The sequence below is a fragment of the Gavia stellata genome, chromosome 7, assembly GCF_030936135.1.
Source record: "Gavia stellata isolate bGavSte3 chromosome 7, bGavSte3.hap2, whole genome shotgun sequence".
Taxonomy (NCBI): domain Eukaryota; kingdom Metazoa; phylum Chordata; class Aves; order Gaviiformes; family Gaviidae; genus Gavia; species Gavia stellata.
The window spans coordinates 34,033,784-34,051,026 of record NC_082600.1 but is presented as its reverse complement, the minus strand read 5'-3'; positions in this window follow the sequence as shown (position 1 = coordinate 34,051,026).

The following is a 17,243-nucleotide window of genomic DNA, read 5'->3' as shown; positions in this document are numbered from 1 at the left end:
ACAGTAGTAAGACAACATGGCCACTTCACTGGCACACTACAAAACCACTTTACACACCCCAGAGGGAAGGAAATTGTATCAGGAGGATATTTATAGAATATTCTCATGGAATTTCTGATTGCTTTGGAAAAACAGCAACTAGGAATTAAACATGAAACTGTTGTACTCTTCTTCCTCTCTTGAAAAAGATCTGCACTGCAAAAAGAGACATTCGTAATTGTGGACTGTCAGAATGAAAGTTGCCTGCTCATTTTTAATTCTGTTCCTCTGTACTTACGCATTATGAAAGAAGAATTCATTCTGGGCCATTCCCACGGTCTGTTCCTATAAAGGCTGTCAGACTAGATGATCAAGATGGGCCCTTCTAGTTTTTTAACCTATGGAGTTCTGATTTAAAATGACATGATTGCACACCATTTTCCCCTCAGCCATGCCTACTTCAGTGCACCAGGTAGATCTGTAGTGCGGCTGAATTAGTCTGCTGTCTCTGGGATAACTGTTCCATTTGTTGGAGAATTTGTGAGGTATATAGGGTGGAATGGGTAAGCTTAAAAAAAAAAGAAAAAAGGACAGTCGTTCTAGGGAACTGGATTCTATCCTTGACTCTGTCATGTAGTTTCTGTGTAGTGTTGATTTAGACTGGGTTTCCACATGCAATTATTCATTTCTGAAGATGTAAGTTGAGTTGCTAAGCACTTTATTGGAAATGCTGAGCATTTAAAGCTGCAATTAAAAGCAAAAACCTGTGTTTTGCACACAGATGATGGCACAGAATGATAAACTATTTGCAGAAGTGTTTGAAAGCAGGTGTCCAAATTAGTGCAGAATTCTGATATTTATGTATTGGGCAATAAGAATACCAGGTCACCACAGTGGTACAAAGATAAGCTCAATAATGTTTCTGAAGAGCTACAAATGCCGGACAAACAGAAGAATTTCACAAGGAGGTAAATAACTGTGTTCAGAACAGAGACCAACTGATGTGCAGTAAATAAGACAGTACCACACATTCATTCATGAAGATAAAGCAAAATAGGAAATAGCTGTTCATTCCTCTACTGCATGAAATGAGGAAGTATATGAAAATGGGCCTATTGATTTCCATACATATTTTAATGATGTACAAAGCTAGATGAAGGCTCAAGTTTTCGGCTTATTTAAATTGTCAGCCTCTTTCAGATAACTTATATCAGACAGACATCTCAACTGATCACTCAAATGCCAAGAACACTCTTCATTATGTTTTAAAATCAATAATAGCAAAGTACAACGAGAATAAATTAAAAGCGATTAATGTGCACTATACAAAATAACATTTATTCTCAAGCTGACTTTTGGGTCTATAAATCATATTTCATGGTCTGTTGTCTGGGGAATGCTGATCAAAAATGCTTTTAAGGTAACATGCCTAGAATTTTAGAGTTATACAATTCCCCACCCACTATGAACATTTCCCTAGATAGTTGAGTAGTTTTTTTGAACCTCTGCAGTGTTATGTCAGACCCCTTGGCACAGGCAGATGTGAAGCGTTCCAAGGAAATGACTGCAGTCTTACAGCACATGGGCACGCGTTGTGATCCTGGAATCCATGGTTTTGAATCAGCCGTACTACTGATGAATAAAATGGAAAACTACAGCTGGTTAAATAAACCCTTAAACTGGAGGGGTTGGGGATACTTGTGCAAAAGTTTAACCTTTTCAATTTTTAAACCTGCTTTGCAAACAGAAGCTTTTGCGACCAGCAACTCTAAGGTCTACGGCGTTTTCAAAGATAATAGAAGAAGACTAGGCAGAAACATCCAGTCATTGCTACAGACAATAGCTCAAAAGGGTGCACACATACACCTTGCACAGCAATATTTTTCAATCCCTGTATCAGATTCATGAATTCTAGTGCAAGGACTAAAGCATATTTCTCTGCGCAGTAAAGCCACTTGTATCAATGGCTCAATTGTCAGTTTAGTAAAGAAATAAAGAATTTGATCAGTCAGCAAATCTAGATTCTCTATTCCAAATGTGGGGACCTTCTGAGATGGTAGAAAGAATCTGATTCTTCCTACACTGAAAGAATGCTGCTGTTAAGCTATAGCCATGTTTTTAAACTGCAAGAGTCAGCAAAGAAGGTTTTTGGAAGATGCATCTGATTTACCAGTTTACTACGCTAACATCAATTTGACAGGTGCGATGCATCAACACAGCATTATGAGCTTAAGATAAATTATAGTGTTCTTTTTCATCAAGGAACAAACTGCAGTGACATATTGCACAAAGCTCAGTGTGTTCAGTCACTAGGCATTTGTGCCTGCTGCCTAAAATAGAATGTCTTTCTGTGATGGGTTAATCCCTGTTTGGCTCTGATCCTGGGTAGATTACTAGTTATAGCATGCTATGAAAGACTGCTGTGTAAGGCAAGTATTTCACTTAAGTCACTTACCACATTCTTTGGACAGTAGAAGTTTCTTGTGCATCTGCTAGCAATGTGGGGAATAATTTCATTGTCTTTGCTAAAGTTTCCAATGTATATTTTAATAATTATTTTTTATTATGTGTTAGAATGTTCTTAATCCTGGTACATTTTGAATACTGGGAAAGAAATTAGTCTTTGATTCTGCCTAGGAGTTCTAATCAGTGTGTGTTCATAATTAGAGCACAAGATTTGTTTGGTCATTCTGTATCACTTGTTTTTTTAAATTCTGGGAGTCTAAACTTTATGACAAGACTGCAGTGATAACTGTGGTCTACTTTACACTCACCTGAAGGTCAATAAATACCAGAACTTGTCAAAGAAAAAAGAATATTCCTCAAACATTTTCCTGTAATTTCAGCCAAGTTTATGTCCCCATTTGAAGGAGCTTTTCATTGACATTCAAGTAATTGAATTTTCCTGAAATGAATGTGTGTAGATGCCAAGTGGTAAACTTCAGAAAGTTTACACTTTTCTGTCCCTTAGCTTAGTGCCAAATAGGAACACATTTAAAGCTTGATTTCTAAGATGTGCTGAACACTGATCTTTATCAAAACAGCTCATTTTGAAATGCTCTAGCTTGCTGTCCAAATCAGTATCCGCATATGCAAGTCAGCAAAATTTTGTTGATTAAAAGTGTTTAAGCCATCAGAGCTTGACACTCGGTCAGAGAATGGAAATGGAATTGTGCAACAACCATGAATAACCAACGCTCCCAGAAATTGTGTGTGAGCTTCACTAGGAAATGTTGAGACATTAGAAGAATTAGACATTGTCCAACAGAAATGGAAATGTCACTCCAAATGTCCTGAGTTACTATTAATAAAGAGAATTCTTGAGGAAATTAATTTGTTAACATTTGTGAACAAAAAAAGAGAAAAGCTTGTGGAAGAAATCCACTATTACCTGCGATAAATATGGGTAACTAAAAGGAGTGAGAAGTGGTGTGGGTTTTTTTTTATCGTCATTATATGTCATTGTTATATTTTCTTATTTTCCATTCTATTGCATTTGGGTTTTAGCACAAAATGGGGGTGGACTGATCTAGAATATTTGTCAAAAATACATAAACACAATGAGAACCCAAATCCATCTGAGTTGGCTGGTCAATGTGTGTCTTTTGTACATAAATCCAAGTTCACTGTGCCAGAAAAATGTTCAAGGCAGACAAAAGTGAGCTTTGACCCTGAAGGTATGTGATCCCGCTTACACGGATTAGACTGCAGGAGTAAGTCCTGCTGAAAGACGGGGTGTAAAGCCTGCAGGACTTTCAGACTCAATAGGCTCACACGGAAGCAGCTCAGACTTTGGGTATGGTATGAATCATTAAAATAATGCTCAAATTTTATTCCTTTATCTTGGGGGATAAGGAAATTGGAGATACTTTACATGGATGATTAACTGTAGCGTACCGATCCCTTTTCAGGCAAACCCCAGGTCCCTTTTAGACATCAGAAAGGGGTTATAAAGCAAGGTAGTCTGCAAAAGTTTGTTTCAACAATCATTCTGGGGAAGATGCAAACAAAAAATATCAATGAAATCAGGTAAACCAGAGATTTTTTTTTTATTATTGAGCAAAGGGATTAAAGTTCAGTTTCTCAAGAAAGAGCAGGGAATATGCAAAGGGTCTTTATGAGGGCCCCAGTACTGAATGCTGACATCAGACTTCAAGGTCGACCAGAGTAATTGTACTAGAGGTATCTGCCAAAATCAACAATGCCATATCACACCTGTCAGAAGCTACAACGTAATTGCCCTGGAGTGAGTCATGTTAACATCCATGTTCTCAGCAAACCAGGCAATTATAAAGAGGTCTCTGCTCTCCCTGCCAGTCTATATAGTTATTTGTTCAATTTGTTGCTTTGCCTCAATTCTAGTTAATGTGACTACGAGCACTTAGTGCATGCTGGAAAGACAAAGGAGAGAAGCAACCCTGCTGAGGGTCTGGGCAATAGTCCAAAATCCTAACTCTATAGTGACAGACAAAATTGTTCCTGACTCACAGGAAAGAGTGCAGGATTATGGGGAGGGATGCTGCTAGCTGGCATGGAAACAACTGTGAAATTACACAAAACCGTAGGATTGTAAAGGAACCAAACTTTACTTTTTCTAGGACATGACAGTAAAAGTTTCCATAACAGTTTCAGACATTGCTGACTGCTGGTACGTTTACATGCCCAAAAAACTCACTTGCAGTAATTTCCTTTTGCAACGTGCACTACTATAGGAATTAGAAAAATGCATATTACCCTCAATACATTATATGGGAAACAAGGCAAATTATGTTCTTGTGAACTTGGTTACCTTTGAGTTCACCCAATACCCAGGTGATGACTTAGATTTTCTGAAGAGCAGATGTTCCGAAATTGGGAGGCAGAAGCTGGCCAAGAAAGCTGCCTCAGTAGCAATGCAGTTTATAAATTCAGTGTGGACAATCTGTTCTCCAAAACAGAGCTAAAGTGATTTAAAAGGTTCATCAAGGTCACTGAAGAATACTGTACAGGAGTGCTCCAAAGCACCAGCTGTCAGGACTGTCAAGTCTTGCTAATGAACTGTGGAATCTGTAGAAAATAATACTGATGCTAGGCTTGAAAGCCTAGTAGGTGGTAGCTATTGTTTTATTTCCTATTATAATATCAGCTACGCAGCATGGGGCAATGTCTGTCTACCTGTAGTAGTAGTCATCCATTGCTGATGCCATTCAAATATCTAGCAGGTTTGAAGCCCTCTTCAAGACATGGGGAGTTCGGTTACATACTTTGCAGATGATGGATCACTTTTTGCTTTTCTAATAAATCCTGAACAGTGGCTTAGCTTCAAAGAAAGCATAGAAAGTGCCCTGAGTCCAAGAAGAGCTTACAATTTGCTAGTTAGGGCTTTGTCCAGGGGCTGGTGTGCATCTGAATAATCTCAGTTAGAATTTAATTAATCTTTTTCACAACCTGAGTGTGTGCTTTGGGGGAAGAGAAGGAGGCCTTTTCGTAAAAGAAAATGCTGGCTGATGATGTATTTTATGAGGAGCTTAACACCAGTTGTGCCTTAGGTATGTGAAGGGATGTGGACAGAATCAAGTTCCCCCCTGAAGACAAAGGAGAGATGTATAAATTCTGGACCTTTAGGGGATTCAGATTGGAGATAAGTGCTAAGCTTTCTGACCCTATAAAAACTGAGGATTTTTCATGCAGAAGTTGAACTCAGAGCACAGGCTGAATTTAAGCATTGAAAACCAGGTTGTCTATGGGCTGAGCACCTCAAAAATTGGGCGGCAGCTGAACTGGGGGCTTGGAGAAATGCAGTTTTGAACTTAAGAGCTAAATTTCCCTTAAATTGCTAATTATGAACACCCAGTCATGTCTGTATAGGAGAACAACTCAGAACTCAGCCTAGCTCTTGATCCAGAAAAAGTCTAAGTGCAGATGTATGACACTGAGTTTAACTGAACTAACGAGCCCTACTTCTTGGTTCAGGAACCTCCGTACTGCCTGGTGTATGTATGGCCCCCATGCCCCCTTTTGAATTCAGTCTAATTTTAAAATTAGGACTTAAATGGTACTGAGAAAGATACCCATGTCTAAACAGCCTGTCTCTCAAGGAGTTATGTGAAACACATATCAAGCATACTCAGTATCAGTGCAGTTTGTAGACTGTGTTAAAGAGGGCAGTGCTATCCCATAAGCAGTGTCCAGAACATTCAGAAAACTTCTATATAACACCAGTCTGGGGCTTGATAGTCCTCAAGTGCAGAGGTTCAGGCAGTTTGTTATCCACTTTATGTTGTAACTTTAATTGAGTGTTTTGGCTTTATTTTAGAAATTAGGTAAATAGGGATCACAACTTGTGAATGGTGTTTTTGTGGGTGTGTAAAAGATCTACAGTAAAGCACACTGAGTTTTGGGAATGTGGGTCTATCTCTACCACCCAAATCATACAGATCCTCAGAGTCACTTATTAAGTTATTGCAAATGAAACATATACTTCTTATGTCACCAGATGGACCTCCCTTTGCTACTTGTCTCTGCTTCTACTGTATCTCCATAGCAAATAAATTAATTTAGTGACAAGTTAAAATTTTCCAGATTTATGCTGTGTTGGAATATTCCCCATGGTATCTGTTTGTGCATATTTTGCAATTCAGCTTCTTAAGTAAAACTCTGGGTTTTGAATTATAATTTCTTTCAGCTAGCAAGCAATTAAATACAAAATATTGCCTGGTAAGCGTCCCAGCTGCATTTATGGTTTTAAGGTTAATTTCACATTATGAAGACTGTAAGGTTTGTTTGCCAACCAAATTGCCAACCAAATCTTGAAGTTGAGAGTGGAATTGTTTTAACTGAGAGATGCAGTACATGTTTTCTCTATGTCAGGGCAAAACATTACTAATGTGTCAATAACAAACTTATAATTGTTTTTATATTATTCTGACACTCTCTGAGAGTAGTTATCATGAGCTGTTACTTACAAATATGCAACAGATATGTCTCACTGACATATGCCTGATCCTGAGTAAAATAAAAATGAAGAAGAAATGGTTCAAGTCTCAAGGAACTTGGGTTTTAAATAGGGCAGTTCAAAATGCGCTGAATGATCCAGGGGTGACCAGTGTAAGATCTTGTGTCCTTCCATATTCACATCCATCTTTTCAAGCTAACATGAAGCAAGTTACCATTCTTTAATACAAACGAGAAGATGAAAATTATTTTTCACTGAAAGATATTGAAGCTTCTAGTACCTCTTTTAGACGACCTACAGAACTTTGCATGGCTGCAAAGAATACAATGGAAGTTGGCTTTTCTTCAATTAAGTTTTTAGAATTAGCTCAAAGTTTCCAATTATCATCTGAATTTTTAATATTTAATTTCCTTAACTCAGTAGAGAAACACCTTCCTTTCAGACACCAGAAATCCTAAGGTGTCCATTGGAACTGATTTCACTTCTAACGTTCAGCCACCATTACCGTCTCTTCTTCCCAAAAGCATGTAATTTGTGGCAAGCAGTTGGTAACACTGTTAAGACAGTTGCTTTGAAGTCTTAACTTTCTGGTCAAGTGAGAATGCTGCAGAAATTGGAGATCTGTGTGGCTGAGAAATCTAGATACATAGGTTGAAAATAGCTGATGCATCAAACGGGTCAGTTTTCATGTGGGACTTTTGTGCTTAAGAGAATCTGTTAACGACTGTTGAAGTGTATATTCCTACAAAATTAACCATCTGGAAGTTTGGCCCAAATCTTCTCCATCCTTATTGCAGAGGTGGAACATATACAGAAACTATCTAGTGACTGGTGAACTGGGAGTGCTCACAAGTTGCTTTCATCTTTTAAAAATGATTACAGGATTACAGATTTTGATTCAAAATGCCTTTAGGTGTTTATTGAGATGTCAGGTACTATATGCACTACATGCACTATAAAAAAGTGCAAAAATCTAAAATTTACCTTACAGTAAATGCTTAACTTGACTTAGGTGGATCTTAAGCACAAACTTAAGTCCTTTATTAAATATGAATATGATGACTCATGCTCAAAATAAAGCAAGTGTTTAATCACGACTAATTAGTGAATGTTTATGAGGGCAGCATTTACTGGTACATCACCCTATGTGTCAGCCATGACTAAAATTTTTGTATTTGCTGTAGTATGTTCTATAAGACCAATTTGTTTTAGGAATATAATATCAATTAAACCTTTACAATGGGAAGCAAAATTACTTATCTTTCAGATATCAAAATCTTCAAAGACTATTTGGCCATATCTGAACAGGGAAGAAATCCTGTTAAACTATTTAAGTAAAATCCTAAATTATGCCTATATGACCTCTTTTTCTCACTGTTTTGAAATGAATTTAATGACTCATTAGATAGCACAGTGGCAGTCCTACCCTACTTTTTGCAGAAGAAAAACACTACAAATATAAGAGGATTATATTATCATTAAGTTTCCTTCTGTATTAATAAGCTTAAGAGGAACCTGAATTACAATAGAATAAGATGAGTTACAGTAGAATATTCTGCTCTGTACCTTGAGTCTAGTTTGGGATCCCTCCCTGCAGCCAACTCAGATGATGCAGTTTAGAGGACTCCCTTTTGTCATTAAAGCTAATTAGGCAAGGCTCTGTTTAGACAAATTTAATACTGTTACTAATGAATGAAGATCATAATATCTGGCATGCAGCTACTGCTAAGAATATCTTATTCAGTCAGCATTTATACTCTCCTTTAATTGTACTGCTATCCAGTGTTGTGCATGAGTGTATTTTCCCAAAAGTAACTATTTATAGTGATAGTAGATACCAGGGCAAGAAAAGAGTACTCAGTATGAAGATCTGCTTTGCAATAGCTGTAGAAAATCACTCAGTTATTCACGCAGGGAGCTCTGCAGTTCATATTTCTCTGAAGCATGTCTCTCAAGAAGGGCATGTAAGCATTAATGACTTTCCACAGTTCCTTCCTGGTGAAAGAAAGTTCAGAACTGATATTCATCCAGCCTGCATGGATGAACGGGGAAGGGTTTTTATGGATAAACAGATGTTCTGTCTTATGTGGGATTCTAAGTTTGATCATTCTAGGGAAATGGACAAGAAATATTAACTTGTCAGACAAGCAGTTTTCTGCCATAGGCAAAAAATACTGGAACCAACCCCTGAATATCTTAATTTCACTTGAGCAGAAGAGCCTCAAGAGCTGCAATGTTATTTAGATTATTTTGAAAACAGCTTACCTGAAAAAACAGTGGAGGTGCCACTTCTCATTTACAACATTTTTAAATTTGCCAAACACCATAACTGGACATCTGAGCAGAAGAGAAAAAAATCGGAGTTCTTTAACACAGCAGCAGAAACATGCTTTCTTTTACAAAACTGTGGGAGAGATAGAATGACTTGCCTAGTATTCAAGAATATGCCACTTGAATAGCTGGATAAAGAAACACTTAAAAAATGTTTCAGTAGGCTACAAATAGAAGTTAAAACATTACCATTTTAATGAATATTGAATTACTAATGCTTTATCAATGATTTAAAGACCATGTCACAGTCATTACAGGGCAAGTCTTCGCTTTGTAAGGCATTACTGTGTATAATATGTGAATGAAATAAACTTACAGTATTTTAGATACTTTCATTCAGGTTCATACTTGGTTTTCTAGAGATCAATATATTGCATCTCATGGATGCATTGTATACCTCAAAATTATAGATGGATGAACTCAGGGTGGGGGGGAAGAGGGTAACAATTTCAAAAGTAGCGGCCGAATGTGATCTTCTGTATCAATAATTACCCTCCTAAACAGAGATTTAGAGATTTAGACATTTAGATTTTGTTTTATATTAAAAGTAAAATTTCCAAAATTATGTACTTGTCTCAAGAACCCATATTTCGTTTTTAGGTGCAATTAACTGAGGAGCATATGTATTATTGAATTGCAGTGAGATTTTAACTTTCATGTAATTTTTCAAATGAAAATTACATTTCAAAAATGCATGAAGCCTTTTGGAAATTTTACCTATAGATGCAATAATTTGAAAATATCACCCTAAGTTATTTTTTCAGGACTCCTAGCACCACAATGACAGAGCTTCACTATCAATCAGCTATTTTCATTCTCAATAACATGTTCCTAGCTTTATATGAAAAGTCACTGTACAGAGGATGCAGGTTACTATTACTGTCTTTTATAGGGTAACACATACTCTAACTTCTCCCTGTTCATAGAATCAATAACTGTAAAATTCTTACCACTAATTTGAACAGCAACAAACTCTTAAGTGACTGCAGCAAACAACTCAACAGAACCTGCTAACTCATACTCCAAAAGCCATTAATGGTTAGAATAGTAAAGAACACAATAGTATAGTCATTAGAACTGAAGTGTCCCAAAACTTCATTTTTTTTTATGTTTGCCTACATAGTAATGAACAGACAAAGCTCGACGAGGGAATTAGGTTGGTTGTCATGTCAGGCACAATGTCGCTGCAGCCCATTTTAAAAGGAAAAACAAGAAAAAAAAAGGAGCCAGTCCTTCTTAATACTTAGATTTATCAACTCTTCATTTAATGAACACAGATACTGATACATTTGGCCTGAATTGGGTAAGTTACAGTTATTCCTTGTGTTGTATGAGAAAAAAATGTCTGTCAGCATCATTAGGCATGAAATTTTGTCTCAAGACTGTGAATCATTCAGTGTTTTGTTGCTTGACCTTTCTTGTCTGCCTGTTTGCATGTCTGAAACTGTGCATTGATCTTGGGGGGGGGTCAGCTGAAGTGAGCTTGCTAGGCTCCCCGTTGAGCAAGGCTGTTAGGCAAGACAGCTGCATGACATTTGGTTTAATTTGTTGACACTAAAAATCCCTGAGTTCAGCTCTGATGGAAGACAGATCAAGTAATGCCCCAGTGAAGGACTTGGAGCATTCTTAGCGTAGAGGTTTCTGACCAGAGAACAGTGTGCTAAAGCAAAATTAACAAGAAGTCAGAGAGCTTTGGTATTCCTTGTGTTAATGGAAATCTGAATTTTACTGTGTGCCTTAACACTTTTTTACATGCCCTGTAAGCAGCTGAAAAAAATGCTTATATTTTAAGATTTTATTTCGTTATTCAAAATAGAGATTGCAGTAAATTGCACATCTGAAAAATTGTTTATCATGCCTGTCTGCCCAAAAGGCATTGAACAATCCTCAGATCTATTTTTGCACTGCTAGCAGTTATAGAAGCAATAAATAAATTAGAGCAGCACTTACTAGACACTAATATATTTCTGTTAGCATTATTTTATTTAGAAAAGAGTAACTAAAGCTTATGTTTTCTGAATAGATTCCTAACAACCATTCTCTTGCAATTCAAGGATGAATTTCTTAATCTCTGTTAAAAGAAATGTGTATGTCCAACAAAAATTAAAGGGTGTTGCTATTTTTGGTATGCTACTTATATCAGTTGCATGCAAATATAGAAATGCACTCCAGATAAAATCCCTCCTACTGTAGAATTTTGTTCTTCTTTTAACCTCATCTATACATGATTTTACGGAAATCCTGGAGTTTCATACGTAAACTGAGAATTCCTCTATTTCTTTTTACATGTCTAAAAACCTAATTATATTCAATGTGACAGAACTCCAGCACTATGAGATCTGGCTTATACACTCACTGAGACTTACATATTAATTAACAAGTAATAATTGTACATTATTTTTGAGGAACTTCTGGAGCACACCCATCTAGTGCCTGTGGAAAAATCTAATAGAATGCCAATGGGATTACAAACCCTAAACAGGTGGGTGCAACTAACAAGCAGGTCAGAGAAGGGAATGAAGGTGATAAATTAGTAACAAAGGTATTAGAATTGTGAATTCCTGGTCAAGTAAGAGCAGTAACACTAAATATTTGCGTTTCTAGGCTCTGCTGTCTGGTTTGCAGCTTTCTGAGTGTTCTATAGCAGAAGGTAATTTGAGGAAGAGATAAGAGGAATGAAAAAATTACACTCTTACAGAGTGGATTTAAAACATGTATGCTAGCCTGTGGACACTTGTTACGAATGAGAACATCAGTCCATTATTTTACCACTGTAACAGTTAGAGAGTTGTTTTAAATATAGAGCATCAAGGGTTTATTCATTTTTTTCAGTTGCATTATTTTTCATCAGCTTCTTGCTGGTCCATACAAAAAAAATAAAATAAAAATGTTGGGTGTCCCAGATCCACCAGTCCTCAGGGTGACTGTGCTCTTGCAGCCATGTTTGTGTAGAGAAAAGATCCTTGAAAACCGCCCACCTTCTGTCCGTACTCTGACAGCTGCCCTAATGCAATCAGCCAAGAAGGAACTCACATGCACAGGAGAGAGCTGCAGGCTCTGCCCCGGTGTCAGCTGAGGCTATAGCTGCTCAGAGGCCAACGTGTGCCCTCACCTCAGGTGGCCGAGTAAGGGTAAAAGAGAGAAGACTGAAAATACAAAGAAATAGGGATGAAAAAACTAAACAATCCTTCCTCTCACCCCCCCCAAAAAGGAAAGCAATGATGAAAATTAGTTAAAAGAATAAAGAAAAAGGAAAGACCTGAAGGGAGGAAACTGCCTGAGAAAAATAGGGTTCAGTCTAGTTCTGAAGGGCTTAGATGTCAAGACCCTGGAGAAAACATGGTGCAGGAGCACAAGCCCAATTCCACAGTCAGAATTCATGTCAAATTGATAGCATTCCTGAAAGTTTTCCTGAGGAATCACAGGGTCCAAATTACATCTGCACCAGGCTTCTACATGTGGAATATTGGACGATTGCCTTTGAAAATCCTGCCTGGTTTGTTACATGACTGGGAGATGCTCAGAGGTTATATATAGTCCATCACTGCAACTTTCTAACATAGGATCTGAAGGAAATTAGAAGAGTGACACAGTGTTCAATGTCCCATAGTTCTGTTAATTTGCCCATATGCATTTATAATCCAGGCAAATAAATCCACAACACAACTCAAAGTTACTCATAGCTACTAATTTTATGAAGAAGTACTGTCTTTGTTGTGAATCTGTCACCTATTTCATTTATTTTTATTTAATACTTTTAGGGTGATACGCTCATTAAAATGAAATCCACTGAACATACGGAAATACTTAATGACAAGCTTAAATACAGATTTTGTGAACCTTACCTGCCTTTGCAGTATACAAAGTATAGAGGAGCAGAACATGCTTTGTCATAGGGCAGCAGCTGCATGAGAAACAGAAATAGGACTGAATGATTTGAGTCACAACCAAAAGAGTTCCCACTAGCACCGTTGTGTTGATTTGACAGCTATGGTCTGAAAACAGACAGCAAATGATTACTTGTGCGATGCTCAAAATTGATAAGCTTATCCATAAAATGCTATTGTTGTCTTTGATCCTAAAATATAGCACAGGCCAGACGATCTGCTAACACCCTCTGCAGAATATGTTATCTGTTGTATTTTCTCACACAGACACTTAAATTGTAAACATTTTAAGACTGAGAAATGTATTTTGTTAACGAGCAAAAATGAGCTTGCCTATCACTGCACAGATAGTTGTGTGACATGGTGCAATGGTGGGGAAAAGTGGGTTATATCTGTCATCTGAAAGCTGCACAGAAAGTTTTGGAGTTGTGGTTTCATTAGGTGTGTGGTGGAAAAGGTTCGTTAGAAAATGTGCTTTACCCACTGCCTTGTCACAGCCTTCCTCTGATCTCCAGGTTTCAAATCATCTCCTGGAGTGAAGTTTGTAATTCACTGGGCTTAAGTCACACACTTTGACATGAATTACACTGTTCACTGAACTGGAGTAACTTCATAAATAATACTCATTCCCTGGGGAGTCCAGTCTATTCATCACTCCTGTCGATGTTCTCTCCTGTGCAGATTAGCACACACAGGGTAAAAAAGGAGCTGCAACCAATAAAGGATGCTAGCTCTTTGTAAAAGGTGATAACAGTCCCATTTCTTATAATATGGATTGGTGAAGTCGAGCTGAATTATACATTACAGACACCTTACCCATTCTTCAGTGTCTGTGTTGAAGGCCATTATCTTCAGTCCTTTGGGAACTGCAAGAAACTAGAGACATGGAAGCTTAGAAGAAAGAAAAAGAAAAAAGAATTAAAACTTTTTTTGGCTAGAAGCAAATTTTAGTTTATTATTCAGCTCAGCTCCACTGTGTTCCACTTTCAGAGTTGTGCTAGCTGTTCCATTTAAAAAGCAAATGATAGTATGAAAAAGAAAGAATCCCTTAGAGTAGTAGTTCTTCAAGGGGGACAGGTAAGGTCTCCGGACTTTTGACTAACATTAAGGAAGCTGAATTTGCCAAAATAGGTTAAACAACTTTTGCTTAGCTTTTCTTTTATTTTTAATCTACAAAACAAACTTAGTTCACCAAGCTTTATAGCCATTTATGTTAACAAACACTAGTTACGTCTAAACCAGGAGGCTACTTATTTTGGACTCATATTTCAGCATGAACTAAGTTAAGAACATGCTCCAGATCACTTTCTGTAAGAGGCTACATGTACTTTTTTCCCATATATAGAGAGTTTAGGGACGTTAACTTCCTTCCCTAGGCACTTAACGTAGATGTCTTAGCTTTTTTCCCTCTTTCCAAGGGGCATTCATGATGTGTTATCGACAAGAAGTACTATCTCCCGATCTGTTTTATGGGGTTCTAATATGACTTGACCCAGACTTTTTGCAGTCTGCACCATCAGCTCATGCACAGTGAACATCTACTTGCTGAAATGCCATCTGTGTGCTGGACTCCACTGTGACTGTACACACTTTAACAGGATAAGCACTAGGAAAAAACATAAGCTCTGTTGTGCCTGATACAATTAATGTTTAAAGGCAAAATAACAACTGAATATTAAACATAAGAATTCCAGGCAGCTGAGAGAAACAGAAATTATGATTTTCCTCTTGTAATTATGAAATTTTTAAAAAAGTGTCATAGAGGATTTTTCTGTCCATTCATAACGCCGTTTTTTTCAGTCTCAGAACAGAAAATTTCAGAAGACAGCTTTGTCAAATGAAAAGCATGTATTTTTTTCTGTTGGTGAGTAAAGTCACATGTTATTGTGTATGTGAATATAGTTACGACTGGCTTTTCTTGACTGCACTGTAATTGAAAAGGAAACATTATGCAAGTAAACTAGAGCACTGGGGTTTTTGGTATGGACTAGAAAAAGAGTTTACATGTTTGTGTGGCTTGCTTCTGATCCTTTCATATCTGTATTATTTCTTTATGTTCAAAAAACAACATTTCAGATTAAGACATTGCCTTCTGCTCAGAACTTCTTTTCGTCTAGTAAATAGTAGAAACACTGCTGGTCTTTCTTCTTTAAAAAAAAAAAAAAAAGAAAAAAAGAAATCTGTTCTGCACTAAACATCCAATAAATCAAATCCTTCCTGAAAATGCAGTCCTTTCTTTAGTAGGTAGTTTGCATGTAGGCGCTTTTGTAAGAATAACTCAGAATTTCAAATCTGGATCATTCCATCAAGCCAAGCTTCTTCCATGAAGACAAGGTTTTTCATAACTTTGTAGGGAAGAAATTGTAAAAATTCTGTCATGTAAATGTTAGATATTTTAACTTGTAGTTATGCATAAAATAAAACTACAACAATAAAAGGCTAAAGGTAACTAACATTTACAGCTGAACAGCTTGTATGAGGATAACTTTTGCCACTTCACACTCCAGTGAAATAATACCTTCATAAAATGGTTCACTGAAAACAGATGCTAGCTGTTGGGATAAAATGCCCATAGCAAGTTTAAGCAACTTCAAATCTATATCTCATGTAAGGCTATGCCTGACAGCAAAAGTAGAAAGGCCTTCATAGTCTTTCTGTTGCTTACAACAGCTCAGGTAACATACTTTTTCTGATTAACTTTTGGTGTGGTAGAAGCTGCTGCAAGCTGGGAACCTGCTATGTATTGCAGGCAAGGGAAGGGGAATTTAAGGAAAAAAATCCAGTGAGATATGGCAAATTTATTGTCTCTGACAGAACTTACTATAGGGTCTGTCTGAACAACGAATTGAAGAAGAACACAGATTGGCATTTCCATTTCTTAAGACCTGTGTTCAGATCTTGAATTTCTGTCACAAGTTATAAGGATTAAGTATCATTAGGAAAAAAAGTGAACCTGGCAACATAGTCAGGGCCTTACACAGGAAAATACAGAATGAAAATAAGATCTCTGTTACCTTCGGGAATCTAACAAAGCTTCTGCTTGACTAAAAACAATGCCTTAGTTTTCCACATCTCCCTTTTTTATAGGAAATAAATATTTAAGAAAAATCAGTGCTAATAAATGCGTTCTAAAAGCAGAACAGATAATCACCTCAGTATTGGTAATGAAAGCCTGTCTTTCATCTGTACCCTAAAAGTTTATGAAAGTTAGCAGAGATTAATCAAAATCAATCAAGAACAAATCTGAAACAAGCTCAGTCTTGCATCAAGAAAAAAATTTCATGTTTATCATCAGTTATTCAACTTCCTTAATTCACTTGGGTTCACCTCCATTTCACAGTAGCAGTTGTAAATAAAATGTGCCCAGCTCAGTTGCAGGCTGACTCTTTGAATCTTAGTTTTTGCTGGCGTCTTCAAAACACCAGCTGTTATATTTCTTTAAAGGATTAATATATTTTGAACATGCCAAGAAAGAGATTATAGAACATCTTGCCAGAGACCTTGACTGTAACTCTAGTCTAGGAAGTCATCCCTAAGAACAGCCCACTTCTCAGGAGGCCAAACCCTTTACTTAGATACCTCTTACAGGAAACTCACTGAGAATTGTACCTCAATTAAATGTAATTGCAGAAAAAAGTTAAGGTATTTTGAACTGATCTGAACCACACCATGAATTTGCCCTCGCTATGAGTCTAGGAAAACGACACCTGAAATTGTGTGTTCAGACATGGGCCTTATCAGGAGTATTCCACAATATCCTACAATACACAGGGGCAAACTTCCTTTGATGCAAACTTTGTCACTTATTAAATACACCCAGAGTCTACATATCTAGGCAAACTCCTGACCTCTTGAAATTAAATTATCCTCTTCCAGTGCATCAGATTTAAAATGATTTTACAAATTGGGATAAGCTCAATTTATCCTAGTTTTTCAGATTAAATATTATTAAAATCCTCCCTTTTTTGAGTCACCTTTCTGAAGCTTTCCTGTCTTGATGTCCTTGAGAGTATTATCAACATTTTTTTAGCTTTGGACATGAGGAAACATTCAAGAATCACTATTTTTTTAAAAAACCAAACCCTGTCATACTTTGATATTTCTTGATTTAT